Source organism: Canis lupus, chromosome 37 (assembly GCF_048164855.1).
Source record: "Canis lupus baileyi chromosome 37, mCanLup2.hap1, whole genome shotgun sequence".
In the NCBI taxonomy this organism is placed as follows: Eukaryota; Metazoa; Chordata; class Mammalia; order Carnivora; family Canidae; genus Canis; species Canis lupus.
In genome coordinates this window covers 4,533,404-4,555,555 of record NC_132874.1, presented here as the reverse complement: position 1 = coordinate 4,555,555, position 22,152 = coordinate 4,533,404, and the positions used below count along the sequence as shown (strand labels likewise).

The 22,152-nt window shown below is 38.0% G+C and overlaps 1 long non-coding RNA gene across 1 annotated transcript in view; it reads right to left on the bottom strand.

The window, feature by feature from the left end:
* The window catches only part of LOC140626029 (uncharacterized), a 113,235-nt gene that overhangs the window by 27,531 nt on the left and 63,552 nt on the right, over positions 1-22,152 (bottom strand). The window contains exons 4-5 of the long non-coding RNA XR_012025278.1: positions 18,899-18,938; positions 8,299-8,463 (exon numbers count right to left, since the gene is read on the bottom strand). This is a non-coding gene — a long non-coding RNA (uncharacterized lncRNA). The remainder of the gene's footprint in view (positions 1-8,298; positions 8,464-18,898; positions 18,939-22,152) is intronic.

The window sequence follows — 22,152 nt, the reverse complement described above, 5'->3', positions numbered from 1 at the left end:
TACTTATTACAAGAAGTATACTATGGAATATTCCTCAAGAATACTCTTTTTCTTTGATATCTGGGACACTGTATAATCCTGTGATTTCTTTCCACAGTTTCCAAATACGACTTTTCTTTTTTTATTTTTTTTTATTTTTTAAGCATTTTTAAGACTTTATTTCAGAGAGAGAGAGAGGAAGAGAGAGAGAAAGCATGCAAGCATGAGCAGAGGGAGGGACAGAGGGAGAAGCAGGCTCCTCGCTGAGCAGGGAGGCCCATGTGGGACTCAATCTTGCCACAAGACCCTGAGATCATGACTTAAGCCAAAGGCAGACACTTAACTAACTTTTCTGGCCCTCTACCTCCTTACTCAGAAAGATAGCCAGCATACTCCAGATCCCCAAAGCCTCAGGCCCCAGCATTATCCTTCTCCTACAATTAAATACAACATTTTTATCATTGAATTCCCAGATCTCCTTGTTTGTTCTTTTGTGCTTTCATTCTTCTGTTTCATATCAACAAATGTCTATAGGACTTTTATTTTCTTCAAACACTTATGAATAAATAACTCCTCAAAGGTGCTCACACACACACACACATACTGCTCTACTACCGAAAAAGTTCTCCTAAAGAATCCCCAGATTTCAAAATCTTGGAGTTACCACCAATTCATTCTTCTATTTCAGCTACCTATACACTCAACCTGTTGATTTTTTAAAAATCTATGTTATATTTTCATTTTTCTTTGAAATCTCACCAACTGGCAAACACTGACTATAAGGTCATCCCTAACTTTCTTATTTAAGAAAGCATAGCAGAGGGGCACCTGGGTGACTCAGTAGTTGAGCATCTGCCTTTGGCTCAGGTCATGATCCTGGCATCCTGGGATCAAGTCCCACATTGGGCTCGCTTCAGGAAGCCTGCTTCTCCCTTTGCCTATGTCTCTGCCTCTCTCTGTGTGTGTCTCTCATTAATAAATAAATAAAATCTTAAAAAAAAAAAAAAGAAAGCATCGTAGAATGCAAGAGAGTAAGAAATAAAAGGACAATTTATTGTGGGAATTAGTTTGGATCCTTTGTTTTTTTATAATTAAATCATTTACAAAGTCCAGTATCTTAATGATGATTAGTATCAATGATTCTCAGCACATCCCACAAGCGGTGTCACCTGTGTGTCTTGAGACGCCTAAAGTTGATGGCATGGAGGACATGACTCTTCATCACCTGTAATATTGGCATGTTCAGTATACCTTATAAGGCTCTAGAAAGAAATGGTCAGCCTTACATGTTTCCCACATCACTGAGGCATCATAATTAGTATGAAATTAGATACCTGTTAATTAGTAGGCAGCAGAATCTTAAAATACAGGAATAAAGTAACAAAGGCAAATTCCAGGGAGGTATTTTGCAGAAGGAGACTCATCATGGTGCTGCCAGTTTCCAGAAGCCATTGTGACCCTCCACTCCTATCTCTGTCTCCAAAAAGCACATGACCCCAGACTCTTCTCTGTCACCACATGGCCCTGTCCCCTGAATCTGACCCTTTTGGATCCCTCTCATAAGGACCCTGTGGCTACCCTGAGCCCACCTGAATAATCCAGGATAATCTCCCATCTCAAGATCCTTAACTTAATCATATCTGCAGTTTCTTTGCCTTATAAGGTAATATATTTCTGGGTTCTGAGGAGTACAGGCAGGAGACATGCAAGGTCAAAGAAACTAAATTAGCAAAGTCAAGGACACGGGAAGACATGGGTCTACCTCCAAACTGCTCCTTTTTAATACTTTAAAAAGTAAACTGGGGCACCTGGATGGCCCAGCGGTTGAGTGTCTTCCTTTGGCTCAGGTCATGATCCCAGGGTCATGGGATCGAGTCCCAAATCAGGTTCCCCATGGGAGCCTGCTTCTCTTTCTGCCTATGTCTCTGCCTCTCTCTCTCTCTCTCTCTGTCTCTCTCATGAATAAATAAATAAAATCCTTAAAAAAAATAAAAGTAAACTGATTTTTAATAAAGATAATGCATGCAAATTTTAAAAAGTTCAAATAACCATAATCCCACAATTTAAATAAGCCAGTTATTCTGAAGGGCAATATGTCACTACTAAGTCAGATTAGGTATATGCATACATTATGACCCACAATGTGACAGAAGAAATATCCATGAGGATGCCCATTTCAACTTTACTTATGGAGCAGAAAGTTAGAGGCAGTCTGGCTAGCCAATGTGAGAGAAGTGGGAGGGAAAATATGACAACAGAGACCATGAGTATTACCCAGCAACAGCAAGAATAATCAGATGTATGCTAGTATTAAAGATGGGCCAAAAACAAAGTACTAGTGCGCACTGGCCAAAAACACAAACTAATAGCACAGTACTATTTATATAAATCATATATATATATATATATATATATATATATATATATATGCCCTACAAATATTTTGCAAGAGCACATATAAAAAAATTATCTATATCATGTGTCTATATCTCTAGGGAGGACATAAAATTGAGGAATGATAATAAAAAGGAATAAATGAATAAATGTTTAAAAGAGAAAAAATATTCTGCTGTTAACATGTTGGTATATTTCTTTTCCCTCTGCATACTTTTTGAAAAAAAAAATATATATATATAACTCACTTATTTTAAGTAATGGGGGTCATTTACAATTTTATATCTGGCACTTTTAAATACTTAACATTAAATCATGAACAGCTTTCCATCTTTAATAGCATCATTCTGATTATTTCATCGGAACAGATTCCTAGAAATAGAATTACTATGTCAAAGGGTCAAAGTATTTTAAATGCTTTTAATGTATAATGTTAAATTGCTTTCCAGAAAGATTGAAACATTTAAAAATAACACCAGCACTCTATGAAAATGTCTGCATCACAGTATTATTAGCATAATCATTATTACTCACTTTAATTTGAAGGTTAAAAGTAGAATCCCAATACTGTTACATATATATGTTTTATAACTAGCAAATTTGAGCATTTTCATATAGAGTGGGTTCCCATTATTCAGAATGGTTATTTTCTCTAAAGCCTTCACGAGTTAGCAAACACTGAACAATTGCTCCTAGGGCAAATACAGATTCGGGTCCCTACAAGCCTCTGCCCACAACTGATCAATACACAATCTTGTCTTGTGTATATCTCTATTTAAAGACACGTTATTTAATATATGTATTATGGATTCATTTACATTGAACTCATGGCCAACAGCACTACAACTCAGGCCTCCAGGGGGCTTACCGAAACACTCACTCTCTCTGAAAGGTATGCCACGGCCTTGCACTTTTTTCTTTAATTTATTTGTTTTAAAGATTTTTTTTTATTTATTTATTCATGAAAGACACACACAGAGAGAAAGGCAGAGACACAGGCAGAGGGAGGAGCAGGCTCCATGCAGGGAGCCTGATATGGGACTCGATCCAAGGACTCCAGGATCACACCCTGAGCCAAAGGTAGATGCTCAACTGCTGAGCCACCCCAGACATCCCCTTCTTGCACTTTCAAACACCAGCACTTCAGCACTAAGCACAGGGCCATTTTAAATGGCAAAATAAAAAAAATCACAAAACTGAAAAAACTGTGGCAGCAAATACACTTTGAAAGAGACATTTGTGGGTCGCCTGGGTGGCTCAGTTGGTGGAGCATCTGCCTTCTGCTCAGGTCATGATCTTAGGGTCCTGGGACTGAGCCCCATACCCAGCTCCCTGCTCAGTGGGGAGTCTTTCTCTCTCTCCCTCTGCCTCTGCCATTCCCCACACTTGTGCTTTCTGGCTCTATCTCTTTGTCAAATAAATAAATAAAATCTATTTAAAAAGAAAAAGTAAGGGACAGTTGTTGACAGTTTAAGAGTCAAACTGAGGGCAGCTCGGGTGGCTCAGCAGTTTAGCGCTGTCTTCAGCCCAGGGTGAGGTCCTGGAGACCCGGGATTGAGTCCCACCTCAGGCTCCCTACATGGAGCCTGCTTCTCCCTCTGCCTGTGTCTCTGCCTCTCTCTCTCTCTCTCTCTCTCTCTCTCTCTGTCTCTCATGAATTAAAAAAAAAAAAAAAAAGAGTCAAACTGAGAAAGGAAACCATTGGCTTGTTGGATATCTACTTGGGAACCTAAGCATCTGGCCACTTCATTCTACTGTGAAAGTGCCATGAGCATTGACTTTGGGGCTACAAACAAATTTTAGCAAGTAGGCAAGTTTGGAAATATGGAATATCTCTGACTAATGAGGATTGACTGTATATATTTATCATTTTAATTTTCTCTATTTTAAATTCCTCATAGTTTCATCCATTTTTCAATTCAGGTCTTAGCACATTTATTATCAATATATGTAGAATTCTTTGTATATTTAGAATATTAACACTTTAAAAAAAGATTTTATTTATTTGAGAGATACAGAGAGAGAGAGAGAGCAAGTAGAGGAGGGAGGCAGAGGAAGAAGAGAAGCAGGTTCCCTGCTGAGTAGGGAGCCCAATATGGGACTCAGTCCCAGGACCTTGAGATTATGATCTGGGATGAAGGCAGACACTTAATCAAATGAGCCACCCAAGAGCTCCTAGAATATTATTCTTTTATTTCTTTGGTTTGAGACAAATATTTTATCAGTTTATTGTCTATCAATTTTGTTCAGTTTTTACATAAGTTTTGTAATTTCAATATAGCCAAATCTATTCCTTTTTCTTCATGATACTTTCATTAGTCCTATTACTAGAAGGCTCTTCATCTCCTGAGATTAGGTAAGTATTCACATAAATCTTTATTCTTGTATAGATTCAATTTTGTTCTTAACTCTCTGTTTAGGGTCAATATTGGCATCGGGCATTAGAAGTAATTTTAATTTTCCTTCTAAATAATAAACATTCCTGGTGATATTTACCTAGTAACCCATCTTTTCCAACTTTATTGAAATATAATTTATGTGTAACATTGTATAAATTGAAGTGTACAGTGGAATGATTTGATACACATATATACTATGAAATGCTTGCCACAATAAGGTTGGTTACATCCTCTAACTCACATAACTGCAGTTTTTGTTATGGTGAAAACATTAAATCTCTACTCTCATAGCAACTTTCAGGTTTACAATATACTATTGTTAACTGTAGTCACCATGCTGTACATTATAGCCCCAAAACTTACTCATTTTGTACCTTTTTACCAACATCTCTCCATTCCCCCCACCCATTGACCTCTGACAACCACCATTCTACTCTATTTGAGTTTAATATTTTTAGATTTCCCATGCAAGCAATATAATAGAGTTTATATTTCTCTGACCAACTTATTTCACTTAGCATAATGCTTCCGGTTCCATCCCTGTTGTTGCAAATGGCAGGACTCTTTTTTTTTTAACAGTTGTCTTTTGTTGTTGTTGATGCTGTATCCTGAAACTACTAAATTTGTTCATTTGATCTAATAGTTTTGGTAGAATCTGCAGGATTTTCTATACACAAGATGTCTTCAACACAGAGACCATTTTACTTCTTTTCTGACCTGAATGTCTTTTATTTCTTTTCCTTGACAGACCAGTCTGGCTAGGATTTCCAGGATCATGCCGAATAGGATTGGTAACAGTGGGCACCTTTGTCTTGTTTCTGGTCTGAAAGGGAAAACTTTCAGCTTTTCACTGTTGAGTATGATGCCAGCTGTGGGTCTGTCATATATATATGACATATATATATATATGACACATATATATATGACACTATATATATACGGTTTCTTTAACCATAGGCTTAACCATTAACCAATGGTCAACGAAGGATGTGGCTTTTACCCTTGAGGAGTCTATCCAAGGACACTTCCCTACCATTATGCATTTCTACCCCATGCCACTGGTCCTCTGTGGCTCTTTCTGGGACTGCTGGCAGGATGTCAATCCACTCACGCTAACTAAGAGAAATTGTTTATCAGGTCACTAACACTTCCCTCTTAGAGAAAGGAATTTAAGACATAACAACCCTGGTCACACAGCCTTATTTAGTGTGTCTTTCCAGAGTACCCTATACACACACAGGGCTAACACATTGGGCTTTCTTCCTCTTACTTGTCTTGAATCTTTTCTCAGCCATTTGTCTTCCTAATGTCATCCCCTCAATCTGTTCTGTGGGAGCTTCCATAGTGAAAAATATCAGCAATTTCTGAGAATGCCAGAAGAATCAACTGTTCAAAAGAACCTTGTCTACTATCACACAACTTAGGCATGATATTTGCTAAGGCCCCTGTGCTCATGAAGGGCATCTGTTGCCACCACCACCTGAACTCAAGTCCAGTATGCACTCAGTCAATTACAAAAAGAGACACCCACCTGTGAAGCCAGCTGCCCTAAACTCATTACCACCCAAGTAAAATAGAGCATGTAAAACTGCTTTAATATAGTCTGTCTTAGTACATAAGGTAGATATAGTATCCATATCTAACTTAATATCTATATCAAATAACTTAAACATAAGTAAGATGAAGCATTAAAATTCATGTGACACATGATAGCTTAATAAAGAAAAGTGCTAAATGGCCATTCACTTCAGTTGAATCATGACTTTCCTGCGACTCCCTGCATGACCCCCTGCATAAATGGAGTGACCACAGTCATTCATCTCCAAGCCCATGCTTGGGTCTAAGTTCTTTGATGTTGAAAACATATAAATGAGTTCCCCTGTCCTCTAGCTACTCCTTCACAAAGGTACAAGCCTCTCTGAGAAGCAAAGCACAGTGGACAGGACCCCTGATGTTTCAACATTAGGACAAAGACAGTGGCAATGTGAGATTTTGCAGGTGTCCATGGACACCTTTAACTCCCTTTCTGCCAATTGGTTTTGTGGCAAGAAACAATTAATACACCCAATGACCACAAGCAAACCAAGAAATAGAACACTGGCAGCACCCCTTGAAGTTCCATCTCTGTCCTATTCCAATGACAATCCTCTCCATCCCACCAGAGATAATCACCATTTTCACCTGATAAGGTAATCACTTCCTTGCTTTTCTTTATAGTCTTACTATATACATTTATGAACACATTCCTAATTGACATAGTTCAAAACTATACATGAATGAAACATGACTGATGTATTCTTTTGCTTCTTCTTTTTTTTGGTCCACATTATATTTACAAAATAAACCCAAGTTGTCTGTATCTGAGATGTATTCATTTTCATAGCTTTATGATTTCTGTGTGAAACACACATAACTTTTTACTCATACTACTGTTGATGGATGGACATTTGGATCAGACAATTGTTTTCAATTTGAGGCTATTACCACAATGATGCTATTAAGATCGATGTACATGTGTATATATTCTGAAGTGCATGTGCACACACCTCATTATTTGTGAAACTGCCCAGTTATAAAATGTACTCACTTTCTCAATATTACAAAGTGCCATAAGGTTTTGTTTTCTGATGGGGTAGTACCAATGCATATAACTAATCTACATGGAGCAAGGAGGGAAAGAGAAGGAAAAGAGCAGAAGTTTGTCATCTGTATTTTCTGGTAATGAAATTCTGTATAGTTAAGAACATTGTTTGTTTGTTTTGGGGGGCAGTTGTGGATTTTTTTTACCTGCCCAGCATGATTAGGCTTCCAAATGATAACTGTTCCCTCTACAATGGGACCATTCCCATGTATTGAGGAATTCAAGACTGTTGGAGTTAACTGAATTCATTTATTAAATTTAGTCTCTTGAGATTCAAACTACTTGGGCCGTAAATGCAAAAGCATATATTCTCCAACTTTTTTTTTTTTTTTTTTTTTTTACCTACTCTAACTAAGCTTTATGCAGGCATTGTATTTTTGGATTGGTCCAAAATCAGGAAAGACTACATTCTCTGTATTTGCTCATATTTAGTTTCTTTAACTAATGAAATAGCAATTTGGGGACACTATGAAAAAGACCTACCAAAGAGGTCCTAAGCTCTGTCAGATATGACCAAATAACACTTTTCTTCTTGCTTATTGCCAGTAGTTGGGAAAATGTAGTCCAAGCAATCCAGATCTCTAAATTGGCCCAAGGGAGGGAGATGCTGCAAGAAATTTCAGTGTGCATGAAACACAGTCTGCTGCTCTGGGAAAATTGAGGCTGTGCTCTCACTCTGTTTTATAACCTTCGGCATGGCAGAAATTGAATCTATTCATAGCTTCCTCCTGTGTTTAATCCCACTCAACTTCTTGCAGGTGAATCTCAATAATGTTTAGACAAAAGGATCTTCTTTTAAGTCGGGATAAATAGGGTAAAGGCTAAGCCATTTTAACAAAAAAGACCATAAAGTAGTGGCTTTAAGAGAGCAGATGTTTTTCTTACTCTTACAAAGATGAGGAGTCCTTGTTTGTAGAGTGGCTCTGCCCCAGATGGTCACTGAAGGATATAGATTTCTTCCTTCTCACTGTTTCACTATTCCCAGCCTTCGTCCATCTCTGCATGCTTAAAACTGGACTGTAGCCATGCCCATGCTCTAGCTCACAAAAACTGAAAAGAGGGGAAAAAAAAACAAAGGCAACAATTTCCTTTTGAGCAAGTAAAGCTGATATTGGAATATATACAGTTAGATTTCCATGTTTTACTTGAAGAAGTAAACTACTAAACTTTTAATCAAGAAATTTTATCAATTTTACAATCTCTTCCAAGAAATGGAAAAGAAGCAACATTCTCTAACCCATTTTATGAGACCTGCATTACTCTAATACCAGAGACAGACAAATACATTACAAGAAAACTCTCAAGCAATATCCCTCATGAATTTAAGCACAATAATCCTCAATAAGATATTAGCAAATCAAAATCCAGTGCTATATAGAAACAGATCTCATCACAACCAAGTGGGGTTCATCTAAGGAAGGCAAGGCTGGTTCAGCATTCAAAAATCACCCAATGTAAGAGACTATGAAAAAATGTATTAACATCTCAAAAGATACAGAAAAACCATTTGATAAAATTCAACATTCCTTTATGCTAAAAAATGTTACCAACTATAAATAGGAGAGAGCTGAACCTACAACGAGCATTTACAAATAATAATAATACAATTAACATTACACAAAATGGTAAGAGACTAGATGCTTTCCACCCAAGATCTGGGAAAAGGCAAGGTTATCCTCTCTCCCCTCTGTTATTAAATATCATAGTGTAAGTCCTTACCAGTAAATAAGATAACAAAAAGGAAAAAAAAAAAAGGCATACAGATTGGACAGAAAGAGAAAACTGTCTTTATTCATGAGCAGAATTATCCGTGTAAAGGATCCAAAAGAGTCTTCAAAATAACTCCTTGATCAAATAAGTGAATTTAAGCAAGACTTCAGGATACCAGATCTATATACAGAAGTTGTCATATTCCTGTAAATAAATAAGTAGCAAACAACTTGAATTTGAAATTTGAAAAGAAAGACATTTAAAATAGCATCCTAGTAATGAAGCTTAGGTATAAATCTAACAAAATATGTTCAGGATCTGTATGCTGAAAACTGCTAAACACTGATGAAAGAAATCTGGACGCTCCTAATTTAGGAAGGGTCACTGCCATAGATTGGAAAATTCCGTATTATTAAAATGCCAATGGCCCCCATTTGGTGTATAGACCCAATGTGTTCTCAATCTAAGTAGCAACCTTTTCTGTAGATAATTGACGACTGACTCCAAAATGTATACAGAAGTCAGAAAGAACACAGATAATCAAAAACAATTTTGAAAAGATGAACAAATTAGAAGACTCATATCATCCTATTTCAAGACTTACTATAAAGTTACAGTAATCAAAACAGTGTGGTTTTGGTGAAAGAAGAGGTAAGTCAATAAAAATTGACATTTACCCTCAGTTGATTTTTGGCCTAGGTGCCAAGGCGATTAAAGAGGATATTTTCAACAAATGCCTGACAATTAGACTTCCATTTTCAAAACAAGAATCTCAACATGTGCCTTATTTTACAAGACTTAATTTAAAAATAGATTACAGTCCTGGGACATCTGGGTGGCTCACTGGTTGAGCGTCTGCCTTCAGCTCAGATTGTGATCCCGGGGACCTGAGATTGAGTCTCACATCAGGTTCCCTGCAGGGAGCTTGCTTCTCCCTCTGCCGAGGTCTCTACCTTTCTCTCTGTGTGTCTCATGAATAAATAAATAAAATATATTTTTTAAATAAGTAAAATAAAATAAAAATAGATTACAGTCCTAAATATAAAGTCTTCTAAATATCAGTCTTTTAGAAGAAATAATGGGGAAAAAATCATTGAAACTTTGGATTAAACATCTGATAGTTGACACCAAAATATGATCTACAAAAGGAAATGATTGATAAGCAGATTTCATCAAAATTCAAAATTTTGCACGGTGAAAGACATTTCAGAGAATTTTTTAAGTCACTGACTGGAATTATTTGCAAATTACATATCTAACAAAGACATTGCATCAGGGGTGGAGGGTCCAGGGAGTTGAGTGTAACTACAGAGGGCAATGCGAAAGAGTATTTAGGGTACTAGAACTATTCTTTATTTTTATCTATGGTGGTGGTTACACAGCTGTGTATATTTTTCAAGACTCATAGACTGTACACTAAATGGAGTAAATTTTACTGTATATAAATTAAAAATAAAGAAGAAAAGACGATGCAAGTAGACAATATTTTTAACTACTGGTACAGCCAATGGATATATCCAGCTGAATAAGGCCAATACTCATGAGAAAAAAACTGAAAGAGTCAAATAAACTGTGTGCTTAAGGTCCGTATCTATTCAAGGAAGTGCTTGCTTTCTTTTCTGGTTTGTCATGTCTTTTTGGGGTTGTGGCACTTCTGAGGAAAATTTTGGAAGTGAACTGAGTTTATCTCCAGAGAAAGACAAAGTACTACCTCAAGAACCATCTCATAGAAGGATGATTCTCTAAGTGGAGCCAATGGTGTTGACAAAAAAAAAAATCAAGATTGAAATTTTTAAAGGATTCACAGTGCCTATGTTGACTGAAAAATAAAATAAACATCTCTTGGTCTGCAGACATCCAGAGATGGATTTCATGGCTTTTCACTTCTCTAGGGGAGGAGGAAATGGGAGTTCCTGAGGAGAAATAGAATCACATCAGTCTTTTAGCTCTCAGTCTCTGCCTTTCACACTTGCCCTTCACAGATCAGAACCTTAGGAGACATTTGGTATCAGTAGGCTGGCCTTATACTTTTGAGTGTGAGGGTAAGCTTTGCCCATGTAAAGGGTTAAATCTGAAGTAGCACTGGACATCAATGCAGTGGAGTATACAGCCTTAAAGTTCCCTGATTAGGAAACCTGGGTTTTGGAGAAACTGCCAGGTACTATGCTCCCCCATTCACCTCACTCCACTTGCTTTCTTCCCTATGCACAGAACTCTTCCCCTCTCAACCCTCCCCAACAACCCTCCATGTTAGAAAACAGTTCTTATATGCATCAGTGTTCATTTCCATCAATCCATTATTGATCCCCAAGGCATATGCATGTTAAAACCTCACCTAATTAAGAAATGGCAGATATATGACACCTGTTAAACATCAAAGCTGGTGAGAAAAATCTCAGAAGCTTGGGAATGCATGTGTGGGGGTGGGGGGTGCTTATAAACAACTCCACATGGACGGTTTTGCTTAAAAAATGAGGACAGCTTTATTGGTTCACACTGTTAAATACTCCTTATTCAACTAGCAGAAAGTTTCAAACATCAGAGAATTTCTCAGCCATGCAATGTCTGTTTGGAAGCAATTTGCCAGATGTCTGTGAGAGTTAACTCACTGTAGGTCCCTATGCAATCAGGCCCCTAGTTAACAGCTTCAGAGCCATTAAAAAAATCTCAGATTAGTTATCTAGTGCAATATCCTTTATCCAGAAATGGTCCCTGTATGACACCAAGAGAGAAGAATAATGAACATGGTAAGCATGAACTCAAATCTTATCTCCAATTGTAAAGTCTCTAAATGGGAGAAGTGGTTCCCCATCATAAGTGTGTCATTAATATCTTTACTATAATTACTGATCAGAACTTCTTTTCATTAAAAAGAAACATGTCAGAAGACACCTGGGTGGTTCAGGAGGTTAAGCAACAGACTCTTGGGATCAGCTCAGCACAGGATCTCCTGGGTTGTGAGATGGAGCCCCACGATGGGCTCTGTACTCAGTGGGAGTCTGCGTGGATATTCTCATCCTCTGCCCCTTCCTCCCCTGTGCTCTTGGTCTCTCTCAAATAAATAAAATCTTAAAAAAAAAAGAAAGAAAACGAAAAGAAACATGTCCAAATCACTCAGGAAATGAGTAAATGCTAAAGGATGCTGTGATTCTTTAGGACTTTAAAGAATAGCTTTGGGCTTCAGGAACATTGCTGAGCTTGCTCTGCCCCGTCTCCTTACAGAGAGTGAAATAAATAAATCAAAGCAAAATATTCACTGTCTGGGAAAGAAATTACTAGTAAGACATATGACAAGGATCAGTGTTGGGAGGGATCGCATATTTTAATTATGTATACAAATGACTTGGTACTGAGAACAAGATTTGTACATTAAATTAAACGGGGAAGAGGAGGGACACAGCACAGTAAATAATAAGGTAGCCAAATGCCGAACGTCAGACAAAGATTTACATTATGATGTGTTATATGTGGGCTTAGAAGATGGAAAATGCAAGATAAGTGTAAATAAATGTCAAATAATGTGCCCAGTGGCCAAGAAATATAGAAAGTGAATTTGAGATCAGGGGAACAGTGCTGCAGCGTAATGATTGGGATGGGAAGCAAATATAGGCTTGTCACACCCAAAACAAGCTTTCAGAGAAGCCAGAAATGTTTCTGTTCAAATTGGGATGGAAGAGAAAATCTACTGCTCCTGGTACACAAACATCCACCTAATACCTTCCAAGCACCAAGGCACTGGCTTCTCCATCTACTTCATCTGGGATCTGCGGGTAGCAATTCACTGAAAGGAAGCATGGAGTTGCAGGGCTGGTTTTACCTAGTTCTATCTCTGTCGCTGGCCAGCTAGTCAACCTTGGTCATGTTGCTTCACATCTCTGGACCTGTTTTTCTTATCTGTAAAGTAAGATAAGCTCAATGATGTCCCTCACATGTATTAAAGGACCTCTTCGCCAGCTTTTATGACAAATGGTCACAGAGAGTTTTGTTGGGGCTGAGATCCCTCTTTGTTGTGGTGGTCCCAGCACATGGCAGTGCCTGTGCATCTACGGTGCTTAGCACAGTAAGAAACCATTTGTTACATGTTGAATGAATGGTTGAATCCTTTATGACATGCTGACTTCCATGATTCAGTTCATTTCTTGTTGAAATTTCTCTTTTTAAAAAAAGGTCTTTACTATTTCAAATAAATATTTTCGAATTGAAATCTTGAACCCAAAGAAATATCTGATTCATTCAAGAAGAAAAAAACTGATTTTACTTGTCTGGGTGTTTCTTGCCAAAATCTTAGAGTTCCGAATCATATGAGAATGATCTCAGAATACAGAATCTCTGCTTGGAAGGCAGAGCTGCTTTGCTCTTAATTTCTAACAAAGTTTCACATTCATTATTTAAATTTTCACAATAGTTTTTTGAGTTAAAGAATTGTTAACACACTGTGTTAACACATTATACATTTATTATATAGATGAGAAAACCAAGATTCAGAAAAGAGCAATGAGATAGATACATATATATAGATATAGATATTAGTTGAATGGCCATTTTCTTTTTTCCATTTCTTTTTTTATAGAATATTATTCATCGTTTTTTTTTTAAGTTTTATTTATTTATTTGATAGAGAGAGCATGAGCAGTAGGAGCTACAGCAGTAGAGGGAGACACGGGCTCCCCATTGAGCAGGACCCTGGGATCATGACCTGAGTCAAAGGCAACACTTAACTGACTGAGCCACCCAGGTACCTCTTTTATCCATTTTCTTAATTATATAAGTATTTTGGATCAAAACAATAAGACTGAAGCATCTCTAACACAACTTATGTCAACAACAGCCTGAAGACTACAGATTCATTCTTTAAGGTAATTGGTAAGGACCTGGGAATCTAGATTCACACCCTGAGTGTGGATGCTGTCCTCCCCACTTACCAGTTGGATAACTTTTAGGCAAGTTACTTGAGTTTTCTAATGTTGAGTTGTCAAGTATATAAAATGGCAATAATCATAATACCTACTTCATGGGTTATTGTGAATATGAAGTAAGATCACACATTTAAAGTAATTGGTGTATAAAAAGTATTCAATGAATCTAAGCCCTGAGTATGAAGAACATCTTAAAAATGGACTAAAACAGGCCTGAAATACACTTTTAACACATGCAAGATGAAGCTCAAGAAAGAAATACTTCTTTAAAGATTTTCATTTATTTTAGAGAGAGATACTGCAGGAGTGTGAGCAGAGGGAAGGGCAGAGGGATAGAGAGAATCTCAAGCAGATTCCCCACTGAGCGTGGAACCTAATGCAGGGCTCGATCTCACAACCCTGAGATTATGAGTTGAGCTGAAATCAAGTGTTGGCGGCTTAACCAACTGAGCCACCCAAGTGCCTCAAGAAAGAAATATTTTTAAAGAATGTTAATAACAGGGATCCCTGGGTGGCGCAGCGGTTTGGCGCCTGCCTTTGGCCCAGGGCGCGATCCTGGAGACCCGGGATCGAATCCCACATCGGGCTCCCGGTGCATGGAGCCTGCTTCTCCCTCTGCCTGTGTCTCTGCCTCTCTCTCTCTCTGTATGACTATCATAAATAAATAAATAAAATATTAAAAAAAAAGAATGTTAATAACATAATACAAAGATGAAAGAACAGAACAAGATACATAGCCCTATATTCAATATCACTTTGTTTATAAGCAAGATAAATGTTTGATGAAAAGACTGGAACGATAACTCCAAAGCATTTGCAGTATTCATTCCCTGGTGGAGAAATTATTGATGATATCTTGATGAATAGTGATTGCCTATTTCAGTGGCCATGCCAGAAAAGATGAGCTTTCTAGCAAATCAACTTACTTATTTAACCAATGGAAATACTGTGAATTCAAGTTCATTGCCTCACACTTCAACCACAGGAATAAGCAGACCTTGCCTGTGCATTGTGAAAGGAAGTGTGCACTTTAGTAGTGAACTCTGCAGAGCTCAGCATTACAAGAACACCAGCCCACCCATAGAGATCCTTCTGTAGTTAGCTTGTGCCTTATTAGCCCTTCTACCATCATTAGATATATGAAAACAAATCAGGAGGTGAGAACTAAAACATAGCTTACAATTATAGGACTTATAGGACTTCTTCAATGTGTGATTGAAGGCCCAGAGCAATTATGTGGCTGGGCAAGGTCCACTAGCTGGCTATGGCACAGCGTGGTTAGGAGTCCACGTTTTGCGACCTGCAGGCCCTTGAATTTCTCCAAATGTCCTTATGTCCAAGCAGAAGGACATGAATAGATCCAGTCGATATCACCTTAACCATGTATTAATGAGGGAAAGAATATACTTCAGCATATGTACCCAAAACAAGTATTTAAATCCAGAATAGCTTTCTAACAAATCATCAAAATTGCTTTGCCGTTCTGCTCAAATGAAAACAATATTCAGTACAACCAAACAACAAAAATCAACCCAAAGATCAAATCCTTTATGATGCAGTTTTTGCACAGGTAACAATAGCTCTCCTACCTTTGAAGGCACAAATATCCAGTGTCATTCAGTCACCAAGAAATAGTAATGGAAATAGGATAAATATTGTCTGACATAACAATTACATTTTTTTCTGAGGGCAAAGTAATAGGACTTGCATAATCTCAGAGATTTGTTTTTATAACAAAGGCAAGAATGCCAAATTCCCTTTTCATGAACATTTTACATAATAAAAGGCTCATAGGCAGAGAGGCAAGCCAATGTGGGTAGAATAATTAAGATCCATGACTACAAAGACCTGCAAAGGAAGGTGGGCTTGTGGCAGTGAGGACTAATAGTGTAATTATGAAAAACCAGGGATAGTACTCTGGAAAGGAGTGGAAAAGGACTTGAGACCTAATGGTTCTGGTCTCCAAAGCAAAAATCAATCTCCTGGGAGATTTGATATGCAGAGCCTACCCGCATCAGACTGTGAGCTGCTTGAGGTAAAGGTGCACTCTGCATTTGAGGACCAGCCCCAATTCTGAAATTTGAGCAATGACTGAGAATTAATAGCTTCTAGGAAGGTTACTTGGGCATCTTGCTTGTCTCCTCAAGAAAAATCAGCCTTCACAGCTCCCAAATTCTCTAAGCTGTTCAAGCTTAGACACAGAGATCTGAGCATTGAGAGTTGCGTCAATTATATTAAAAGTGAACTGGTTAGTCCCTTTTCTGCCTTGATAGCAAGCCACAGAAGTACAATTGATGCGGTTGCCTGGTAACTCACCTCTTCGTCAGAGAACATGAAAATCTTAAAGAATGAAAGACATAACTTGGAAGATGACAAGGAGTCATAAGGACAAGCCGTACAGGTTGTCTAACTGGGCAGCATAAACAAAAGTTGAAAGAAATAGACCTGAGACAGTATTTTACACATGAAAAAAAAAAGATCCATAATTGCCTCCTGTGCAAGACTGTTAAAGGCAAAAAATTTACAAAGCAATTAGGTGTTATCCTGGGGAAAACATAATATTAAAAAGATTACACTCAATTGTTCAAAGCCTCTTCTTGTGCCCTGTAGGGGTCCCGTGCTTTAAAATGTGCCCTTGAAGAGCTGACCTCCCAGGGGTATCTGGTGAGGTTCTCCAAGCCAAGCCGCGGATGGCAGAGGACAGCTTCATTACAGTATGATAACAGCTCAACCTGCTACCTAGCACAGACCTGAAGTGCCCCCAAATATAATTGGAGAGCTTCCCTCCTCCGAATTTCAACAGCACCACCAGTCATTGACACACAGAGGACAAACTCAGAATTACACAGAAATTCCAAGGACACATAAATAAGTTGAAGAGAGTTGCCTCTAAAATACGAAGGTGAGGGAAGAAGGTAAAGGAAAAAGAGATGAACAGCAGAGACCTTTCCCTGCTTGCATCAACCTCGCAATCACCTGTTTTCCTCAGGGCACAGCTTTTTATCGACTGAAGTCTTTCGTTCCAGAGTTTTCTTGCATTGGAGCCATTAAACAAAAATCAGGGTCTGGTGGCCCCAGTGCTTGCTGATACAACTCACCGGGGACCTTCCAACTGGAAGCCAGAGTCATGACTTCCTCCCTTCTAACTGTAGTCAGTACTTTTACTCCCTGGAGTGTGTGTCGGCACCATTCATTCTGTCATCTGCCCTGCTTCCAAACTCACCTCCCATCCCCACTCTCTGGCTTTCTCCGAATTGCTGTTTTCTCCTCTCTGCTTTATCTCCTACTTATCTGCTGAGTCAGCATGTGCTGCTGTTTTCCAAGAAGGAAAATATCTGTATTCCAAGTGTGCTCATTCCAAACACGCAGCCAAAGTGAAATTCCATCGGCTGGTACATTTTTAAAGTTATTACCGGCTCCAAACTTTGGGGGCATGTCAATTTGAACAACTACAGCTAGCACAAATGGAAACTAAAACTAATGCAGTCTGAGCAAGCAATTGCTCATTTTAGATTATGGTTGGAAAGATCAGAGTGTAAGGGGAGATCCAATAGATTTGTTAGCACAGGTTTTCCTATGTGTTAATTGTTCAGTAACAAAGAGTTTTATAGTGCAATGATGAAGAGCAAATATATCAGACCACTTGGATTTGAGTCCCCACTCCATGCCCTTTACCAGCTTTCTGACCCTGACAGCAAATCACTCAGCTTCTTTTTTTTTTTTTTTAAGATTTTATTTATTTGACAGAGACATCGTACAAGCAGGGGAAGAGGCAGGCAGAGGGAAAGGAGAAGTAGGCTCCCTGCTGAGCAAGGAACCCAATGCGGGGCTCTATCCCAGGACCCTGGGAAGGCAGCTGCTTAACCCACTGAGCCACCCAGGTGCCCCAAATTTTTCAACTTCTTAAAGCCTCAGTTTTCCCATCTCTAGAATGGACATAATAATAGTATATTGTAGCAACAATTATGTGAGATAACCTCTTAAGGGGTTAGCACAATGCAAACCCATCATCAAGAACTAAACAAAGATTAGCTGTGTTAGGAAACCATTACAGAGAAAATGAGCAGAATTTAGGTTCATTTTTCTTAAGGGATATCCTAGAAAATTAGCAGAAGCTCAATACATTAAAATTTCGAGAGCAGAGATTCTCAAATTTTAGCATGCATCAGAATTATCTGGAGAGCTTGTTAAAACTCTCATTGCTAGGGATACCTGGGTAGCTCAGTGGTTGAGCTTCTGCTTTTGGCTCAGGTCATGATCCCAGGGTCCTAGGATTGAGTCCCACATCAGGCTCCCTGAGGAGCCTGCTTCTCCTTCTGCCTGTGTCTCTGCCTCTCCCTGTGTGTCTCTCATGAGTAAATAAATGAAATCTAAAAAAAAAAAAAAAAAAAAAAAAAAAAAAAAAAAAACCTCTCAGTGCTAGAGCCCAGCCCCAGAGTATCTGATTCAGTAAGATTGGGGTGGGGCCTGAGAACCTGCATTTCTAACCAGTTCCCATATATCTCTGATGCTGCTGGTCCAGGGACCACCTGAGGAGAGGTGCTGCTATAGCTCATGGAAAAGCAGCTGAGGAACAATTAGGCACCTACCATGTGTCGGTCACTGTATACCTACCACATTTAGTTCATTCTGAAAGGCACTGATCTTGCTCTTCAGATATAAAAGCCATATTTCTAAGTCAGCCATAAATTTCCCATTCCTTTCTAAAAGATTGGCTAGTACTGAGATATTTTCTTGGGCAAGAAAATCATTTTCATTTACAGACATAGGATTTGAATCAATCCTGCTCAATCACTGTAGTTAATAAACAAATTTTTTGATCTATTAATATGCTTTCGAGGTTGAATAATATACTTTACCTTACCCTCCAAGATTTATATGCCAAACGATTTGTCATACCTAAATGAAAAAGGAATACAAGGGGGAGAAGTGAGTGATAGATCAGGAAATTAAATTCATAATAAAAGTATAATTTTTCAACATTTTTGATTTTGGCATTAATCCTAATTCAGATATCAGTAATATTCATTAGTTATTAGTAAAACTTTAATAAGAATATTAATGACTCTCTGATCATTATCAGCAGTTTTTAAAAATACAACTACATAATAAAATAACATCACAAAATAAACTGAAAGTTTAAATCTATGTTTCAAAAATTTCATGAGCACTTGGTGGGATGTGATTTGAGAGAAAGAAAAGTTTGTTTAAAGTGGGAATGGGATAAAAGATTCTTTTAAACTTTTGAAACTCCATGTTCAAGATGAAGAGTGAGGACATTTCTACCTTTCATTTAAATATTATTCAGAGAATAATTTTTGAAGTCAGTTAAATCAATAAATGCCATGCAAAAGCCTGGTATGAACCAGGTGACCTCATTAATGCCAGCTTCATGGTTTAATGACATTCTATCATATTGAATGTTAAGGTGTACAGTACAAATTAATCATGGCAATAGGAGTATGCAATTCCATTTTGTCTTGTTAAAATGCATTTCTTGACTATAGTTAATTTGACCTTCATAGCAATGACCAAGTGAAACAACTTTTAAAATAAACATATAACAAGCCTTTATTTGGTAAAATGTAATACCTTCTGCTTTCAAATCACTAGTGAATAGCTTCTAGAGCAAAGCTTCTTACAAAATGCTTTAGTTTCACTACCTCTCAAATAATAAATCAATTGCATGTTTCTACTAATGACTGGTACCTAAAATGATTGGATTTCTCCATTCCAGGAACATGTTCGAAGAACCGCAATCTCACAAATAAAATGCAATGTATGACTTAAGAGGAAAGCATTTCATCTCCATTTTTCTCCGTTTTAAACAAATTCCTCTATCTGAGATTTTTTTTTTAATAGAAATAAATGAGGTTTTGAGACAATTTTGTTCCTAATAGTTTGGCTAAGATTTTTCTTTAGCCAAAGCACAAACTAGAGCTTGTTTTTGCCTTTAAAAATGGGTAATGGATATTCTTTTTCTTATAAGACAAAGTCTAATCTTCCTGACATGAATTGGTTAGCCAGATTACCCTATTCAGCCTTTTGGACACAGACATTTTCTAAAAAGTTAAGACCACTGGGATAATAAGGAACAAAATGTGATGATAAAAGTTTGCTGAAAGAATAAGGAATTCGAGGCACATCTGATGCATCTATTCACCAGCAATTATGGGAGCCAGGCTCCCTACAGAAATAGCTATTCTCCAAGCTGTGTAATTATTCATCTGCAGATGCTGCACATGAGCTGACTTTGGGAAGAAGCACTAGCTCCAAGCCCCCTCTGCTTAAGTATCATTAATTGAGCTTCTTCTACCTGTCAGCCATTATTCTGGAGATTAAAAAAAAAAAAAGCCATCGCCTATCCATCCTCATACACTTACTCCCAACTCAATCCTTATCTACAGGGCTTTCAATCTCCTGGGAGAGAAAAGTTATGTGCACAGTCTGTCCTTCTTTTCCTTTGTTGTCTTCTGCTGGTGCCCTAAACTCCAGCACAATGAGTTTCTTAAAAGACCCTAAAGATCTTTGAATGCATCCTATTATCTCCTACCCCAATGCCTGAGTACATGCTCTTCCCTCTCACTTGGAAAATGTTCCCTGCCTTGACCATCGTACATATTACTCATTCTTCAAGTGCCATAATTGACATTGTTTTCTCATGGAAGCCATCCCTAACCCCCCATTATATATCCTCAAAGCTCTGAGATTTTTCCTTTATAGCATGTAGCACAGTTGATAATCATGTATTAGTAGAAATAGTAGACCTATGTCTCTATCATCCACTTGTTAACATCAAATGGTCTTGGTTGCTCACTATGTTGCCATGTACTTTCTTGGGACTATAAGTGTGTTGGGAATCTGTGTTGAGAAACAATATAGAGTCTCTATTCTCATGGAATATTCATCAAATAAAAATCATAATAAATACTATGAAAGAAATACAATGTTTTATAATTGGTAAAAGCCTATTGGATATAATGGGGTCAGGGACACTGATGCATCAGAGATGAGATGGTGCTAACAGAAAATGTATTCCAGGCACAGGGGAAAGCCAGTCTGAAAGTCCTTAAGGCCAGAAGAGCTTCCTCCGGTGAAAACCATCAAACAAGGCAGACATGGCTGGGACTTAGTGAGCAAAGGGGAGAGGACAATAAGATAAGGATACAGCGCTCCATTAGGCAATAAATCCCAAAATCAAAGAGGAATTATTTTTTTTACTCTGAACCAACTGAAAGAGTGAAATTTTAGTATAATCAGGTAAGTGATGGCACAAAAGGAAAGCAAGTAGTTCTGCTGAAAGAGAAGAATCATGAAGTACAAAGAGCGTGGAAAGAATAAAGCACTAGGTCTTGAAGGGATTTGCCAAGAGGAAAAGGAGAGGTTATTAAGTCTACACATGGTGCCTTGTTGTTCAGTTTTATGTATTATAACTACTGCTCATTAGCCAACCTTCTGGAATAGGACATGGCAATCACCCACGAAACATTGTTTATTGTTTTACCTAACCACTTGAAAGTAAAGAACTTCCTTTATGCACTGGTATAAAAAAAATTTTTTTAAGACTACCCTTCAGCCAGAACCACCACCTTCCAGTAATTTCACCAAAATGACCAATTCAAAGGGAAAAAGGAGAGGTACCTACTATATGTATGTTCTCTAGGCCTTTTAGAAAACATGGGGTTGTTCCTTTGGTCACATACATGCAAATCTACAAGAAAGGGGATACTGGGTCCATCAAGGGAATGGGCACTGTTCAAAAAGGAATGCCCCAGGGGATCCCTGGGTGGCTCAGCAGTTTGCCTCCTGCCTTTGGCCCAGGGCCTGATCCTGGAGTCCTAGGATTGAGTCCCATGTCGGGCTTCTTTCATGGAGCCTGCTTCTCCCTCTGCCTGTGTCTCTACCTCTCTCTCTCTTTCTCTCTCTCTCTCTCTCTCTCTGTGTGTCTCTCATGAATAAATGAATAAAATCTTTAAAAAAAAAAAAAAAAGGAATGCCCCACCAATATTACCATTGCAGAACTCGGAAAGTCTACAATGCTACCCAGCATGCTGTTTGCATTATTGTAGACAAGTTAAGGGCAAGATTTTTGCCAAGAGAATTAATGTACGTA